The 16,714-nt window shown below is 51.7% G+C and overlaps 1 protein-coding gene across 2 annotated transcripts in view; it reads left to right on the forward strand.

Moving 5' to 3' along the window:
- LOC128124437 (uncharacterized) overlaps positions 1 to 15,092 on the forward strand; it is a 52,034-nt gene extending 36,942 nt beyond the window's left edge. Inside the window, exon 8 of one of the 2 annotated variants that reach the window (XR_008222852.1) lies at positions 13,049 to 15,092. The gene's annotated coding sequence lies outside the window, so the exon portion shown is untranslated. Of the gene's footprint in view, positions 1 to 3,204; positions 3,633 to 13,048 lie in introns of those variants that run through there. The other variant, XR_008222855.1, reaches the window with a different exon arrangement.
- The last annotated feature ends 1,622 nt before the right edge of the window (positions 15,093 to 16,714 follow it).

Below are 16,714 nucleotides of genomic sequence, written 5' to 3' on the forward strand. Positions count from 1 at the left end.
AGTCGTCTCTCCAGTTCCCATTTAGTTGCAGGGTCTCATGTGTCCCAGGTTGAACTTGCCACATAGTGAAGAATGAGCCTGAACTCTCTCAAGCCTCCTGCTGCCAGCCTCCCAGGGCTGGGCTTACAGGCATGTATCACAGGCCTGGTTCAGGCCTAGCAGGGATTGAACCCGGGGCCTGTGCATGCTAGGCAAGTGCTCTACTAACTAAGCTGCCTCCCGGACCTTTGTTTATTAGTCATTAATTTGGAGACCCTGGTGCATCTGTTTCTCATCTTTTAAGAGACGTTGGTCAGAACAGCACTGGCTCCCACATGAAGTTTTTTTCTGAAACACCCAATGATTTTTTTCAAGTTCTCATAGTAAATGATGGTGGTTAGATTCATCATGCCCAAACAGGCTGTTTATGAGGAAGATTGTCTCAGTCTTCAAGATACAGATATCGGGGGACGGGGGGGGGGGGTAAGATTCTGGTTCCAGGGATCCTGTTGCCCCTTGGGTATGAAGCAGTCCTTCTTGGTTGTCTTAAGCTAAGGTGATGATGGGAAGGTACAGGACCTTACTGGGGTTGAATGAGGTAATGCCCGTGGAGCATATGTGCACATCTTAAAATCAAGCTAATGCTTAAAAACTAGTTAGCATGTGTGATTCAGGCGTGGGCTCTAGAGCAAGGCAGGCTGAGTTCAAATCCTGCCCAGACACACAATGCTTTCTTAGTCTTTCTGTGCCCTGTTTTCTTCATTGATGAGGTAGGGATGGAAAGTGCTTCTCTCTACAGTAGTGCTGGTGGCTGGGGTCCCCGCAGGCTGGGACTCAGTGCTGAGCTACAGTCTCTGGGCACAGAGGTCAGGGAAGCAGATGGGGTGAGGGAAGAAGACATTTGTTTATGTTTCTTTATTTCTTTTTTGTTTTTGAGACAGGGCTTCTCTGTGTGGTCCTGGCAGTCCTGGAACTCAGTCTGTAGATCAGGCTGTCCTGGAACTCAGTCTGTAGATCAGGCTGTCCTGGAATTCAGTCTGTAGATCAGGCTGTCCTGGAACTCAGTCTGTAGATCAGGCTGTCCTGGAACTCAGTCTGTAGATCAGGCTGTCCTGGAACTCAGTCTGTAGATCAGGCTGTCCTGGAACTCAGTCTGTAGATCAGGCTGTCCTGGAACTCAGTCTGTAGATCAGGCTGTCCTGAACTCAGTCTGTAGATCAGGCTGTCCTGAACTCAGTCTGTAGATCAGGCTGGGTCAAACTCAGAGATTCTCCTTCCTCGGCCTCCTGAGTGTTGGCTGTTTCTTTTTAATCTCACAGGTGTGACACCCTTTTCTGTATTCCTAAAATACCTTGACCATGACCCCATTTACAGTTAAGGAAACTGAGGCACGAGGAGAAGTGGGTGAGCGAGTGAGGTCCAGTGGGAGGCAGCACCACAGAGTGAAGAACAAACACCGTGGTTTCCCGAGTCTTCATTGCTCAGGCTGTGCTGTGGAAAGTGGGACTTGTACTTGGAGGAACGAGCCACCAGGTGGCACCAGGGTGACTCCACAGGGACTTCTTTTTCCTCTATGGGGGAGGAGTGAGCCACCTCCACTCTTGCGTCTGAGGGACAGGGGACATAAAATTGTTCTGGGTCTGGGGAGGAGGCTGAAGTCTGGACACACGGCTCTAGGGAGGAGGGCTTGGGTGTGGACCCCTGAGGAAGAGGATCCAGGACCTGGACTTCAGTGTGTGAAGGAGGAGAGCAGGAGTCTCTACTCTGGGGTTGCTGAGAGAGGGATAATCTTGGGCCAAAACACGAAGAGCATTTGAGGGTCTGGGCCTGGGTGCTAACACCTGTCTCCCCAAGATCTGGGAGTCAGGCCCTCGTCTTCTCTAGGGCTTCACCAGCAGTCAGGACTTCCCGCTCCCAGCCTCAGTACTGAGCCTGCCTGAGTTGAAAGGCAGCACTTAGTGTGGAGAGATGTTTGGAGTGCTTGGGGCTCAAGTTGCCAAGGCCTACAGGTCACTTTTCAATCTGGACATGGGTCACAGAGGCCACAACCCTCAGAACACTTATGGCTCTGTCCCTTCCTCTCTGTCCTGTCTGGGTGTATGTCAACTTGACACAAGCTGGAGTCATCTGAGAGGAGGGAACCTCAATTGAGAAAATTCCTCCGTAAGATCTGGCTGTATATAAGCCTGTAGGACATTTTCTTAGTCAGTGATCTATGGGGGAGGGTCCAACCCATTGTGGGTGGTACCATCCCTGGGCTGGATTGTATAAGAAGGCAGGCTGAGAAAGCCAGGCGGAGCAAGCTAGTAAGCAGCACCCTTCCGTGGCCTCTGTATCAGTTCCTGTCTCTAGGTTCCTTGTTTGTTTGAGTTCCTGTCCTGACTTCTTTTGATGATGGACTTCAATGTGGAAGTATAAGCCAAATAAACCCTTTCCTCCCCAACTTGCTTTTGGTCATGGTGTTTCATCACAGCAATAGTCGCCCTAACTAAGACACCCTCAGTTATTTTCTCATCCCCCCTTTTCTTTTTGACAGGGTCTTATGGCTCAGGTTGGCCTTGAACTCGTGATATAGCCAAGGATAAACTTGAATTTCTGATCTTCTTGCTGGTATTAATGCCTGGTTTGCGAGGTGCAGTCGTTTGAACCCAGGGCTTCGTTCATGCTAGGCAAGCACTCTGCCAACTGAGCCACATCCCCAGCGTTCTGTTTTTCTGGAACCATGTCTCTCTTTATTTCTTCCATCTGCCTTATTTTCTGTCGAGCCCTGAAAGAGAAGGCATGGGGATGGCACAGGGCTGAGGTTATCTCCGGTTGGGGATGGAGATGAGGACTATGGATTATGGATACAGTGGGTCCAGACAGGTGGTCATAGGGAACCAGTCATAAAGACCATCCATGTGTCACAGATACTAAATGAAGGTTTACTCCCAGAGTTTGTGTTTGTCAGTCAAACTCAGTGACATACAAAAGCATGTGTGGTGGTTGGAATGAGAATGACCCCATGAGCCCATAAATTTGCATTTTTAGCCCTCTGTTGATGAATTATTTAGAAAGATTAGGAGCTGTAGACTTGTTGAAGTAGGTGTGTTGCTGGGGGCGGGCTCTGAGGTTTCAAAAGCCCACACCAGACTCTCTCTCTCTCTCTCTCTCTCTCTCTCTCTCTCTCTCTCTCTCTCTCTCTCTCTTTCTCTCTTTCTCTCTCTCTCTCTCTTTGTTGGTCAGGATGCAAAGCTCTTAACTACTGCTCCAGTATCTGCCTGCACGCCACCATGCTCCCTGCCATGAAGATGATGGACTAACCCTCTGAAACAAGCCACAGTTAAAGTATTTCTTTTGTAAGAGTTGCCTTGGTCATGGTGTCTCTTTATAGCTACAGAACAGTGACTAAGATTGGTACCAGGGAGCAGGATATTGCTGCGACAGGCCTGGCCATGCTGGACTTCAGGACTTTGGACTAGAAAAGGGGTGGAACGCTTTAAGAGGGGCTTAATGGGCCATCCTATTAGGAGCCGGCCAGTAAGCAGCACCCTCCACGGCCTCTGCATCAGCTCCTGCCTCCAGGTTCCTTTCCCTATTAGTTCTGCCCTGACTTCCTCCAGTGATAAATAGTGCTGTGGAAGTGTAAGCCAAATAAACCCTTTCCTCCCCAACTTGTTTTTGGTCATGGTGTTTCATCACAGCAATAGTAACCCTGACTAGGACAGCATGGATGTGGCCATATTCAGCTGTGGACCCATGTGCACAGCTAGAGTACCGACGTGGATGGTGCTGTTAGCTGGACCTCACAGTGTAGCTTCAATAACCACAACATTGGAGCTCATATGCATAAATTAATATATAAGGTTAAGCCATGGGTAAATATGGACGTCTTTGCATGTAAAATCAGATCTAATTCGGTTTCCAGTGTAAATTTGGATAGCTTATGTCCCAAATGCAGATATTTACACAAGGGATTGGATGTGTAAGAAGAGGGGGTGGTCTCAAAACGTTTGTACAGGAGAAGATACTGACCTTTGCTGAGGTCCCAACTCTATGTCTGGGAGTTGCTTGGAATCTTGTCTAATGTGTCCTTATGTGTTGGGTCTCTGTGGCTAGGTCTACAATTCCAAATCTCCACCAAGGGGCTTTGTGGGTCCAAGGAGCTTTGTGGGTGAATGACAGAATTACTTATACTCAGGGGTCTGTGGTACATCGAGTACATGCCCAGTCTAAATCCCTGGCATTCAACATACCAGCCCTGTTTCTTTGAAGAGTTTATTTGATCACACTCTTCTTTATTTAAACTGTGAGATGCTGTTGTTTTAAGGGTACAGGGAAGTTCTCTATTTGTATGTGTATGATAATGCCTGAAATATAGGACTTCCTTCATAAACAGTGATTATTTTCATAAAGGGCGTATAATATATTTATAGGAGGTTCATAGGGTTAGTCACATTGTGTAGATAAATAAAGTCAGACATATTCACAGAACTAAATAACGATTGCCAAGGGTCATACTGTCATCCACTCCAGAAGTCCATTAGTAGAGATTCAGAATTGCAGACCCAGACCCTAGAGACCCAGCATCCATATATCTACCTGCCAGGTCAGATTCCAGGGAACTCTCAGGCTTAGAGTTGGGAGGTGAAAGTTGCTGAAGATGCACGGAGAGGAAGACAAGAGTCAGGCGGAGGCTGACACTCACAGAACTGAATCTTGGAGACTCTGGCAGAGGGAAACCTTGGCAGGTGGACATGGCTGGAGACAAGGAGCCAGGCAGAAAGGACCAGAAAGAAGGCTAATTTGTGTTCAGTGGGATCCTGGAAGGGCCAGCACAGAGTCCCATCTGTGATGCCAAGATGCTCCCGCAGTGTCTTCCTGCCTTCCTGTCTCCCTGTGTCGACACCCTGAATGGCCTCTCGGCTTCTGTTACCTTCTTCCCTCTGTCTCCATGTCCGTGTTTCTGCTCCTCTGTCTTGGATGGCTCCCCCACACTGGTTCCCCTCACACTGTCCTCATTGGTGTGAAGACCCACCCCACCATTGACTGTGTTGCTCTGTAACAAACCTTCTGGAAGATTAGAGTTTGCCACAGGTGCTGGGCATCTGAACTGAGGTCCTAACCCTTGCAAATGAGCACTTTACTGAGTCATCTGCCTAGCCCAGATCCTCAGTTTGCAGGTTTGCTTTTTCAACTATTAGATCTCTCCTGCCTAGTATTTTTCTGGCCTTGCTTTATGTTTTCATGGTCGATATTGTTAATATCTTGTCCTGTCTCCTTCAGCGTGTTTATTAGGAGATTTCTAACTCAACTTGAAATCCAACTTAAATATCTTTGGTCATCAAATGCCCCTTCACACTTCTACGGTCCAGTCACCAGGACCTTGCGCTGGATTTCCCCTGGCTCTCCAGTCCCTGTGCTCTCCATCAGAAAGAATTCATCTGAGAAGCACAGAGCTTTGTGTAGAAGATGGGAGAGTTTATTGCAGAGAGAGGCGCAAGGGTGAGCATGGACAATGTCGTGGTCTACACTTTAGGCCGGCCTCACTCTATTCCTCAAGCCTCCAGAACAGGCAGCTTTTCCTGGGGTACTTTGTTTTGTCTGTACGACTGACAGGCCTAGTTGGAGGGGTTGTGGAGCATCCAGGTTCTTCTTCAGTCTCCTGTGAGGGTGTAATCCCACAGAGTATCAGCTCCTGGGGTAGCTCAGGACATCACATCCTATCCTGGAGCCACAGCTGTGACTCAGACCCTACTCTACCGACCAGTAATTAAAGTCCAGCGGTACCTGGGGTTCACAGGCTGTTGACAGTGAGGGAGGGGTCCGGCCCCACCCAGTGGCCTCCAAACCTGCTCATATCAGTGTGGTCTCTGAATAGTGTGGTCTGAGCCGGGACTCAGCAACAGCTTCTGCCTCCAAGTCTGTCAACAGGAGGCCTCAGCGGCCCGCAGGGTCCCTCCCAGTGGAAGGCTCCCCAGGCTAGCTGCTTGCTCTGTCAGCAGCAGCTCCTCACAAGGCCCTCACATCCTGCCAGCCTTCAGGGATGTTGACAGCACAATTCCACTCTCCCCAGGAGAACCAGAGTTCACGAACCTCAGCCCGGCTCCCAGAGTACCTGCTGTCATCCTGATCCTGTGTACAGGCTTGTGTGGTCCCATATGCCCAGCCATGCCCTACCTCCCCAGCTGTGACACCCACACCCTACGGTCTCCTGTGTCCTGCATGGAGTGCCGAGTGTCCCTCTAGCCCGTGGACCTAGGGTGGGATTTCTTCATGCACAAGGGTGTGAAGAAAAAGCAGTGGAGTCTCCACCATGTCCCCAGCGAGTGCAGGGTCTGTCCCCACCTTCACTTTCTTCTGCATGCCCCTCCCCGGTCAGCTTATCACAGGATGTCACTCTTCCTCCTCACGCCTCCCCTCCTTTCCCTCTCCCCACATTTCCTCTCTCCTCCATTTCCCTCACCTCACCTTTCCCCTCTTTTCTCCTTCTCTTCCTTCATCCCCTGATCAGTAGAAGATTTCCCAGGGGGCCTGGGCACTCGACCGTGAGAGATCCCTCACAATGGTGGCTGCCTCAGACTTCCCGGTCTGAGGGGTCTCAGCACACTGAAGCCTTGGAGTAACAGTCTGTGCTGACAGTGTGACCGTAGGTGTGAACCTGGACTTGGGTATCTGGGGTCCTGGCCATGCCCTGCCGACACTGGAGGTGGACGGCATGTCAGTCATGTGGCCCCCTTTGAGTACAGAGCACCCCGCACACCAGGCTTGGCCAGCTGCTGTGGACAGGAGCCCTCTGGCCGCGTCCTCACACTGGACAGGTCCTCACACGCCACTGTCCGTAGGAGCCACTGGGCAAGTGGCTGTAGGGTTACCTCTTCACTCCACAGTCCACCCAAGAGCTTGTCTCTGGATCTCTATCTGCTTGTTGTCATGGTCTCTACCCATGACTCACCTTAGCGCCACATCTTCAGTGACTGTGAGTCCTACTGTTAACTGTGGTTTGTGGTCACCAACACCCATAAAGTGAATAAGCTTCCCCACTCTGTGGTCCTCCTCCCTTGCCCCAGCCCTGTAACATGGAGTGACCTCCTTCCTCTGCTCAGAATGTCCTTAGGCATCCTGGTGCCTCCAGAAAAATGAGGGTGACGTTTTAGCATCACCCCACTATGTGCCAAGTTGCACGGGCCTTGGATCTCGCCCGAGGCTTTACGGATTTGTCATCGTGTACCTGTGTCCTGTCTCCTGGGTGTCCCCCTCCCCCATCTCTGAAACACACACATGCCAGGCCACCACCACCTCCTTCGGCTTGAGCAGTTTCTAGACCTGAGGTGTTCTCCAGACGGGAGAAGCACATGGAACCCCTCTGAGGCCTGCTGGCTCCCACGTGTCTCAGCTCTTTCTTCCTATTAAAGTCATGAATCTATACCCAGCACCCGAGCTGGGAGGCTTAGGGAGGTTTGGGTTCTGCCAGCCGAGTCCTGGCCCCCAGGTGCCTAGAGCCCAGAAAAGGGGCCCAGTGAGGAACATAAGATGATGGGTGTCAGGTTACTAAGGAAGGCACGGAGACCTCATGGGTTGTCCCTCACGGTGACCTCAATCCTCTTCTTGTATAGCTTCAACTTGGTGAACATGCCAGGCCATCTAGGCCAAGCACAGGGGTTACCACCACAGCATGTAATACCTTGGAGTACCCCGTCACAGATGAGTGGGCCTCCAGAGTCACCTAAGGGAAGAAGGCACAGAGATAGAGTGGGAAAAGACACCCCACTTTCTCTCTTGGGTGCCCCATCTCTCACACATGACCACCACCAGATTACTGGCTGCAGGCTCCCAGTATGCCTTCCAGAAGAAGGCAGGATGGCCTTTCAAAAGGGGGCGTAGCCTGGAGCCCTGGGAAAGGGGGAGGGGAAACTGCAGCTCTTGTATTGAGGGCAGGTCCCCATGTCAGTACAGGGATCAGAAGGCAGGGCTCCCAGGTCAGCATCAAGGGAACAGAGGCAACACTTCCACCCTTGGGTCACCTCATGGCCCCCTTCTCATGAACTTTTCCCAGAATAGATACCCTACTAGAACAGACACCCCACTGCCAAGGCAGTGGGGAGACACGAAGAGCTGTAAGTGGGGCAGGGAAAAGCCAGCTCTGACATTAGACTTGGAGGCAGTACAGTAAAAGAGACTGAGGCAAAAGCCTGTGAGAAAGGCGGTGGGGTGAGATCAGGTGAGGATAAGACTTGGAGTCTGCACCCAGCTCAGCCCTGAGGCACTCCCTCCCACTTCTGCCTTCCTGCAGTCTGATCTAATGGACACCAGAGGGCGCTTGTGAGCAGAGTCAGCTTTTCCAGGCTCTGCTCAGCACCACAGAGGGTACAACATCCCAAATGGCCCAGTAGAGACCCTGCAGGAAGCGATCTCCTGTCTGCTCTGACCCCTCCCTGTCTACACTGTCTGCTGACACTTATCTAGTCACAAGCCCCTTGGCTGTCCCTCAACCCTCCAGCCCCTCTACCCTGGGGACCTGGCACTTGCTTTCCCCTCTGCTCCTCCCGTGACACCACAGGGTACCCCTCCACAGGTGTTGCCTCAACTCACCTTGCACACAACAGCCCCTCCTACCACAGGTGCTCCTCCTGCCCTCGCAGGCCTCTTGCCTGCCCCATGGCTCTACAACCTTATGACATTCCACCCCATCAGGTCTGAACCGTGTTTCAGAGCACGGGGGTTCAGGAGGCCCCTCAGGAGGGGAGGCTCTTCAGTGGAACTTCTTGAAGTTGTGCAGGGGTGCAACTTTCCTGAGCCATCACCTATGCCAGGGCAGGCTTTACGTCACCCACGCTCAGGAGGCTAATCCCAATAACTCGTGAACTCACCAAGATGGATGGAGCTAGTATGCTGTCTTCTCTGTCTGTGATGAGTAGAAACAGTTGCCCCAGGAAGAGCAACGCAACATCCCAGTCCCATAATGGTGCTCTGTGTGGGAGGGGCTGCTCTCTGCTCACTGTTGGCTGCCCAAGGTCTAGTGTGGTCACGGGCACCTGGGAGATACCTAAGAAAAGGTGTTCATAGGCTGAGACCACTGGATGTGGGAGAGTGAGAGACATAGTGTGCCTTGCTAGAGCAGGGGGGGGCTTCTGACACACTGGGGAGCTGATGGGCTGCAGTTTCTAAGCAGCTGAGGAGATGCTGACTGGGCCTCAGCCCAGAATCAGGTTCCTTTGCTCTTGTCCTCTCAGAGTCCTAGGGAACAGAACTGCTTACCAAGCAAGTATCTTTGCTGTCTTCCTAGTGCCCAGCACACAGCATGAATTCTGTCACCCTCTGCAAATGACTGTCTTATGGTCATCACTGGACATGAGCTAGATAGAGGTCCACGCACTGCAGCTTCCTTGCTCTTATAGCTGTAGGCCAAGAGAACACAGCCGTGGCCGGTACCCAGCAGCCCAGAGGCCCAGCAGCCCAGCAGCCCAGTTTCTCCCAGAACTGTGCTTCCTGTTCCAAGCTATAGGGTCTGGCCCAGGCCTACACTTACCTGGCCTGATGCTGCCCCAGCCAGATGCCAGGCGGAGACTCTCCAGCTCAGGCTCCTCAGGGGGCAGGCTCAGCACCCTCACGGCTTCTGTGATGTTGGCTGGCTTGCTCAGCCGCAGCAGCAGCATCCGGTTGTGGCTGTTGTCAGAGTTGTGGCTGAGAAATCTGGGCTTTAGGAGGCTCGTGTGGTAGAGTGGGTGTGGGGTTCAGTGGCTGACAGGAACATACTAAGCAGTGTCTTCATCCGCATACAGGCTGTGTTGACCCAGCCCCACCACGCTGTTGCTAGGGAGGAAGCAGGACTGAGGAAGAAGGTGGGGGCCAAGGAATCTGGGCAAAAGGGGGAATAAGAGGAGAAGGGATGGGGAATGAGAGGGAGGAAAGCAGAAACAACGAGAGGACGCTAGGTGGGGAGAGAGTGGAAGACAGACAGACGGGAAAGAGAGCGTCCAGGCTGACAGTGGCCCAGTGGATAAAGTGCTTGCTCGTGTGAGGACCTGACGTCAGACCATCAGAACCTACGTGAAAAGCAGGTCGAGTGGCACATGCCTTGCAAGCCCTGCGCGGAGGACACAGACACAGGACGGTCCCTGGAGCTGCCTGGCAGCCAGCTATGCTGGACATTTCAGCTTCTTTTGAAAAAAAAAATAGGGATGGAGAATGGCTGGATAGATGAGGGCTCAGTGGTGAAGAGCACTGGCTGCTCTTCCAGAGGACCTGAGTTCAAGTCCCAGCACAAACACGGTGGCTCACGACTGTTTGTAACTCCAGTTGCAGGCCATCCTCAGGTCTCCAGGCACCAGGCACACACATGGTCACAGACATACGTACAGGCCAAACACTCATATAGATAATTTTTTTATTAAGGTGACTTAATAAAAAAGATGGGGCCGGTGAGACAGCCCAGTGTGTGGGGGCGCTTGCAGCCAAGCTGCATGACCCGAGTTCAATCCCAGGCCCCACATGGTGGAGGAGGGAACTGACTACTGCAGGCTGTCTTGTGACCGCCGCCAGTTGTGTGCAATGGCATGCATGCTCACATGTACACGTACTCACACACACAAAACAAATGCATGCGATAAAAAAGGTTGAAAAACATAAGCTGGAGAGCAAGAGAGGGAGGCAGCTGACAGCCACCTTTGGCCTCCACATGCACACTCACACTCACACACACACACCAGCAGCACACACACATACACCACACACACATGACTGAAAGGAGAGAGCTAGAAAGGAAACGGAGGGAAGGGGCAGGGAAGAGCACCATTAGAAAGCACACGGGGGCAGCAAGGACGTGGGACGAGGGGACGGGAGCAATGGGGACAGACAAAAGGCAAAGAAGGGTAGACAGAGCAGGCGAGGGAGGCAGGAAGTAGAGAGAATGAGAAATGGAACAGAGAGGCCTGAGAGCCACTCAGGAGCACCAGGGCTGGCCTGAGTTTCTCTGGCCTGCGGGCTGTGGCCACAGCCCCAGGTCCGATCCCATTTTCTCCCAGTTCCCTGCCCACACCCAGTTGCCCTCACCCACACCCAGCTCAGCCCAGCCTTCCTCCGTGTGTCCCCGGAGTGGACAGGTTGGTCAGGGGAAGCTGAGGACTTCTCTCACACACGCATACTGGGGACACCTCTTCCTGTCTGCTTGGTTCCGCTCAAGCCTGTTCTCCAGTGTGGCCAGTAGAAATGGAAGAGGGAGGGTGAGACCCAGACCCAGAGAAGGTTGGCCAGAGATTTGGAGGGGGAGACACATAGTGACAGAAAGAGACACCCAGAGGAGGACAGAGATAGGGGAGACACACAGACAAGGAGACAGGGAAGGAGAAGAGACCAAAACCCAAACCCAAGCCCACACGGTCACACAGAGAACAAGATGCCAAGGGACAGCAAGACAGGAACATGGGGAGAGACCCAGGTGGTCATGGAGTGGAGGTGGGCCAGCCCCAGCTCTGCCGCCCCCAGGCTTCCTGAACCATCTTCCATCCTTCACCATCCTTCATCCCTCAGACCCCTATCTCACATGAGGTCATTCAAGGAGGAGGGTGACATGTTCTTCCTTGAAGAATAGAAGGCCCCCTCCCACACTGCCCTTCTTCTACTAATGTGTTTAGGAGATGGATTCCAGGGCCTCTAACATGTCAGGCTCTGCCCACAAGCCACATCCTAGCCCATCCTACCGGCTGATGCAGTGGACAGCTGTGAGCACCCACTGGGGGTGCACCAGGACACCCCCACACAGGACCCTGTGATAATGATACACAGCCACCTGCCAGGGTTGGGAATGTCTCTCACACTCCCAGCCACTGATGATCCTGGACTCGATGAGGGGCCGGGCACCTGTAGAAAGGAATGCTGGGTAGGGCCCGGGGTTGGCATGGAAAAGGGCTTGGGAGGGGAAGCTGTCCTGAGGGTGTGGAGGGACATGGGCAGAGGACCAGAACTGAGGTCAGGATTAAGGGGTGCTAGAATGGACTGAATTTTAGGAGTGTCACCTGGTATGTGACCTGATTAGAGAGACATCATGCCCTGTGCACAAAGCTGACCTCAGACAGCAGACTGGGAGACAGCTGATGAAGTCAGTGTCTGGAGCTGCATGGGCTCCAGGGATTTGAGGTGAGCAGGGGAATGGGACGGGTGAGAGCGTAAATTGTGGGTTCTCAGGAACAGAGAGTTCCTGAAATGGAGGAAAGAGCTCCTGTGGGTGATGTCTGCTTGTTGGGAGGGAATCCTGCCTAGTGCTGAGGGAGCAGAGCGGGAAAGGGTAGGGACAGACTGGATTGCAAGTTTGAAAGGATGTAGACCCGGGAAGCAGTTCTAGAGAGCCGAGGCTTTGATCACCCCCGCCCCACTGATGAGAGTTCAGTTGGAGTCAGAATAAGGAGGAAATTCCAGAACCCCAATTCCAGATTGCAGGGTTTAGGGGGGCTATTTGGTCTCTGACTAGATCTCTTAGCTATGTGATAAAACAGCATGCGCCATGGGACCTGTGTTCCCAGCAACAGGACTGGGGGACAGAAGTCAGGTTGAGGGCTAGCGTGACAGTGACACCTGGTGAATGGCAGTCTGTCTCGGTTGGGCTAAGGAGGTTGCGGTGCAGACTGGCGGCCTCCAGTGGAGGATTCTGAATCCCACAGTGACAGACAGAGATGACCCGGGACCTGCCCCTGAGGTAAAGTGCCTGGGGGCAGGGAGTGGACTAAGAGAAGAGGAGATGCTCAGGGCCTCAGGGTAGATTCAGAAGACAGGGGGTGGGAAGGTCTGTGCAGCATGGAGGGGTGGAGATGGGGTGTCACGCTGGCACCACCGGAAATAAGAGCCCAGTCCCCGGGCCTAAGCAGGCTGCTGGCTGGAAGGTGAAGCTGGGCTGCTGGGCTGAGAGGAAGGACTTATGGGGGAGAAGCTGGAGGAGTCTGGTCCCCTTCCCATGCACCCCAAATTCTCACCATATTTCCCCAGAGACAGGATGAGGCACAGAAGCAGACACCACATGGCGGCAGGTGTCCAGGACGGGTGGTGAGCTGGGAGCTGAGTCTCTCTGCAGGCTTATAAAGTCTTCATTCCTCCACAGCCCCTCCCGCCCGCTGGCATGAAGAGGCTGCCAGCTCACCTCTAAGTCTGGAGGCCGGACACTTTCTGCACGGAGGACTGGGACTGGGCATGAGAACCCACATCTTCTACATCTTCTTGTTCTGTTGACACTGGATCACACTGGATGATTCCGATGGTCTGAGACCTGACTGTGGAAGGGCTCACAGGCAGGGAGTTTGATCGGATGCAGAAAATTTGGGAGAGAGAGAAAGAACAGTGATGTGACTAGCCCTCTACACAAAGTCTCATCAAGTAAACACCGATTAAGTTCTTTCCCCCAAGTCTCAATGACCAGTGCCATCTGGGCTGTGAGCTTATCTGACCCCTGCACCACTATCAGCCCAGAGGCTAATTCTCCAAAACCTCTGAAGAGTTACTTAGTTTTTATATTGTTTGTTTGTGTGTGTGTGTGTGTGTGTGTGTGTGTGTGTGTGTAAATGTGTCTGCCGTTATATGCTTCTGTGTGTGGGCATGGAGACCAAGGGAGAACTGCATGTCACTCTCCATCACTCTCCACCATACTTCCTCAAGACAAGGTCTCTCAGTCCACCAGGAGCTCCCTGATGGTGGCCAACAAGGCCCAGTGGTCCTCCTGTCTCCACCCCCAACATCGATGAGGGTGGTGTGTGTGACAGTGTGTCCGGTGTGTGTGACAGTGCCCTGTGTGTTTGTTTGTTTGTTGGCTTTGGTTTTTAGAGACAGGGTTTCTCTGTGTAGCCCTGGCTATCCTGGAACTCTCTTTGTAGACCAGGCTGGCCTTGAACTCGAAGAGATCTACCGAAAACAAGAAAAGGTCCAGCTTATATTGTTTGCTCCCAGGGTCCGTGGAAGAGTCTAACAACCAGCTGAGGATTCTAATCTGTGGGATATTCAATGAATCTAAGCACATTGAGTTCTTTAGTCCATTCCTCTATTCTTCTAAGTAAATTCTATCTACACAGTTTCTTTCCTGTTCTCTTACTTAGCTCCTCTCAGTCCCTCCTGCTCTCAGTCCCTTCTGCTGATCTCTCATCTCTATCTAGTTCTTTCCATCTCAGTCTCTTCTGCTCTCTGTCCCTCCTGCTCTCAGTCCCTTCTGCTCTCAGTCCCTTCTGCTCTCAGTCCCTTCTGCTCTCAGTCCCTCCTGCTCTCAGTCCCTTCTGCTGATCTCTCATCTCTATCTAGTTCTTTCCATCTCCGTCCTCATCTTTGTTCTTCTCAATCAATTTCCCAAGGGCTGTGTGGGAACCGGTATATACACAAGCAGTAATTCTTTGGCAAAGCAAGGTGAGACTTGAAGTTTTCAGGGTCGCGGAGAGAGGTGATAGGGATCCACACATAAAGCAATAATTATCAGCTTCCAATTACAACCCAAAAGGGGAGTGACTAAAGGGGAGTTCTCTGGTAGGGTCAACTAAAGGCTAAGATCAATTAGGGAATTTATGTGCTCAAACTATAATCTAGAAATGGCTAGGTAGAAAGTTAGGGGTCAATAAGTCACTAAAAAGTAAACTGTCTTTGGCAGCTGCTTTCTGGAAGGGAGGGGGAGGTATGATCGGTTGCTAGGCAACCTAGGTCAGAGCAAGTAGCATTTGGTCAGTAAAAGCACTTTCATTCAGAGTAATTGTTGAGGAGAAAATCTAGGGATAGTACCTGGCTGAGGAGGAATTAAAACTTAATTTGCACAGGAAACGAAGCTTGGCACCTACCACTCGCCTGGCCTTATCAGATATCTCCTTAGGTCAGTGGGAAATAACTACCTTAACTCAGTAACTAGCAAGAGGCTAAAACATCATCCCAGGAATGTGAGCAGTAAATCTCTTAAGTTAGGGTCTTATATGAATAACCTGGGGTGAAGGTAAGGACTTGGGGATTTCATTGCTAGTGGTTATTTTCTGTTATCTGTAAGTGAGATGAACAAATGTTTATCTATGTGCAGTTTTGTCCTTGGAAAAAAAGCATCTTAGCCGAAATACTTTTGTCCTGAGAATGGCCCTGACCAGATGTATGTTAATGGAAAAAATAAACATAGCTGGGGACAGTTGTCCAATTACCCAAAATGTATAGGGAAAGTTGTGCCCAAGATTGAGATGTAGTCATGAAGTTACATGTACACATAACGTGGAAATGCATGGTAAATGGGGAGAACAGTAGCTGTTATTGTACAAGAAGTTTACAACCAGAAAGAGTCAAATCATTCAAAAGGCAGGAATTCCATAACACCTTGCATGATGGTTTCCTCTAACAGAACCCTTAGTTCTGATAGGTTGACCTTCTGAACTCTAGTTGTCACCTGCTGTATACTCCATGGACTTTTGCTACCAGCGACTCTCAATAGAGATCCTCCTTCCCTTGCCTCTCCCAAATGCTGGCATTAAAGGCATGCACCACCACCATCCAGGCAACAATGCAACAAAACCCTTTTCTAAAGGGTTCTGGGGATTGGAACTCAGATCTTCTGCTTGCATGCCAAGCACATCTCCTCCCCAGCCCCAATCTCCAGCTTCTAATGCATCTGGAACAGTTTCAGAACGCAGAACTCTCCGGCTCCCACCCTCGTGTGTGCAGAATTGCCTTCCCTTGTCCTAACGCTCCTTCTCATGATGAATGCTGTTGTTCATAGACTCGCCTACCCAGTGGCCTCCAATCAGGAAATGGGAGTCTCCACGACCAAGCTCCTACTATGTCAAAGTCGGTCTTCATGTGAAGGATTGGGGTTCACTGACCTCCCTAAGCACCTTCCACTCCCATGCTGTCTCCACAGATCACCATATCCTCTCAGGCCAAGAGCATCCTGTCAAAAAAACAAAACAAAACAAAAAACCCCAAAACAATCCCTCCCCCCAAAACCAGTGTAGTCTCCTCAGGGCATCACTCGGACCCAGATTTGGGATTTGGTTGGATTTTCAATCACATTGATGTGTCAAGAAGAGAATCAGAACAGAAGCCCGGCCACTTCCTTGGTTAACTCTCCCCAGTTGCACCCTAGCCCATTCTCTCCAGTCCTCATCCACTGTCCTCAACCGACTCAGTATCTGAAGTGGTCAGAGGAACCCAAATGCCAGCACATCCTGATGCTCAGTCGGACCCCACGCTTGTCACCGTGGGTCCCTCTCAACTAGGGCCACAGAAGAGTCCCCACCTCCACCCCCGCCCCACACCTATCATGCTAAGTACCAGGCGCCCTGACTAGTCCTTGTTCTAGACATGCCTGAGACCCTGGGGTATCAGCACAGTCCAATATACCTGAGAGACCTGGGAGGCCAGCGGAAGTGGATGATGCCCCTAAAGGCAGGCTCTTCCTGCTTCCACCCAAAAGCCATGGAGAGTCCATCACTGTGAAAGCCTGGCCTTCCTCAAGCCTTTTTCCACCAGGTTCCCTTGGGTCACAGGCTGCTTATCTGACCCAGCTTCCAGGTAGCATCACATGAGCTGTCCCTAGAAAGGGGACAAGGGAGCTTGCTGGCCTGGGAAATGGGTGAGGGCTACTCCCAGAAACATTATGTCATGGCAGTGGCTATACACCTCACAGTCTGGTTTCTGGGTGAGGCAGGATAAGACCCCAAACCCCAGGGCTTCGCACATGGCTCAAGGTACTGTCTCTGGAGCACCCTGTGGAGGGAGGGGAAAAAGGAGAAACCATGGAAGGGGCAGAACCTGCTTCTCC

This window comes from Peromyscus californicus, unplaced genomic scaffold (assembly GCF_007827085.1).
Source record: "Peromyscus californicus insignis strain IS unplaced genomic scaffold, ASM782708v3 Scaffold_4__1_contigs__length_199733344, whole genome shotgun sequence".
Taxonomy (NCBI): Eukaryota; Metazoa; Chordata; class Mammalia; order Rodentia; family Cricetidae; genus Peromyscus; species Peromyscus californicus.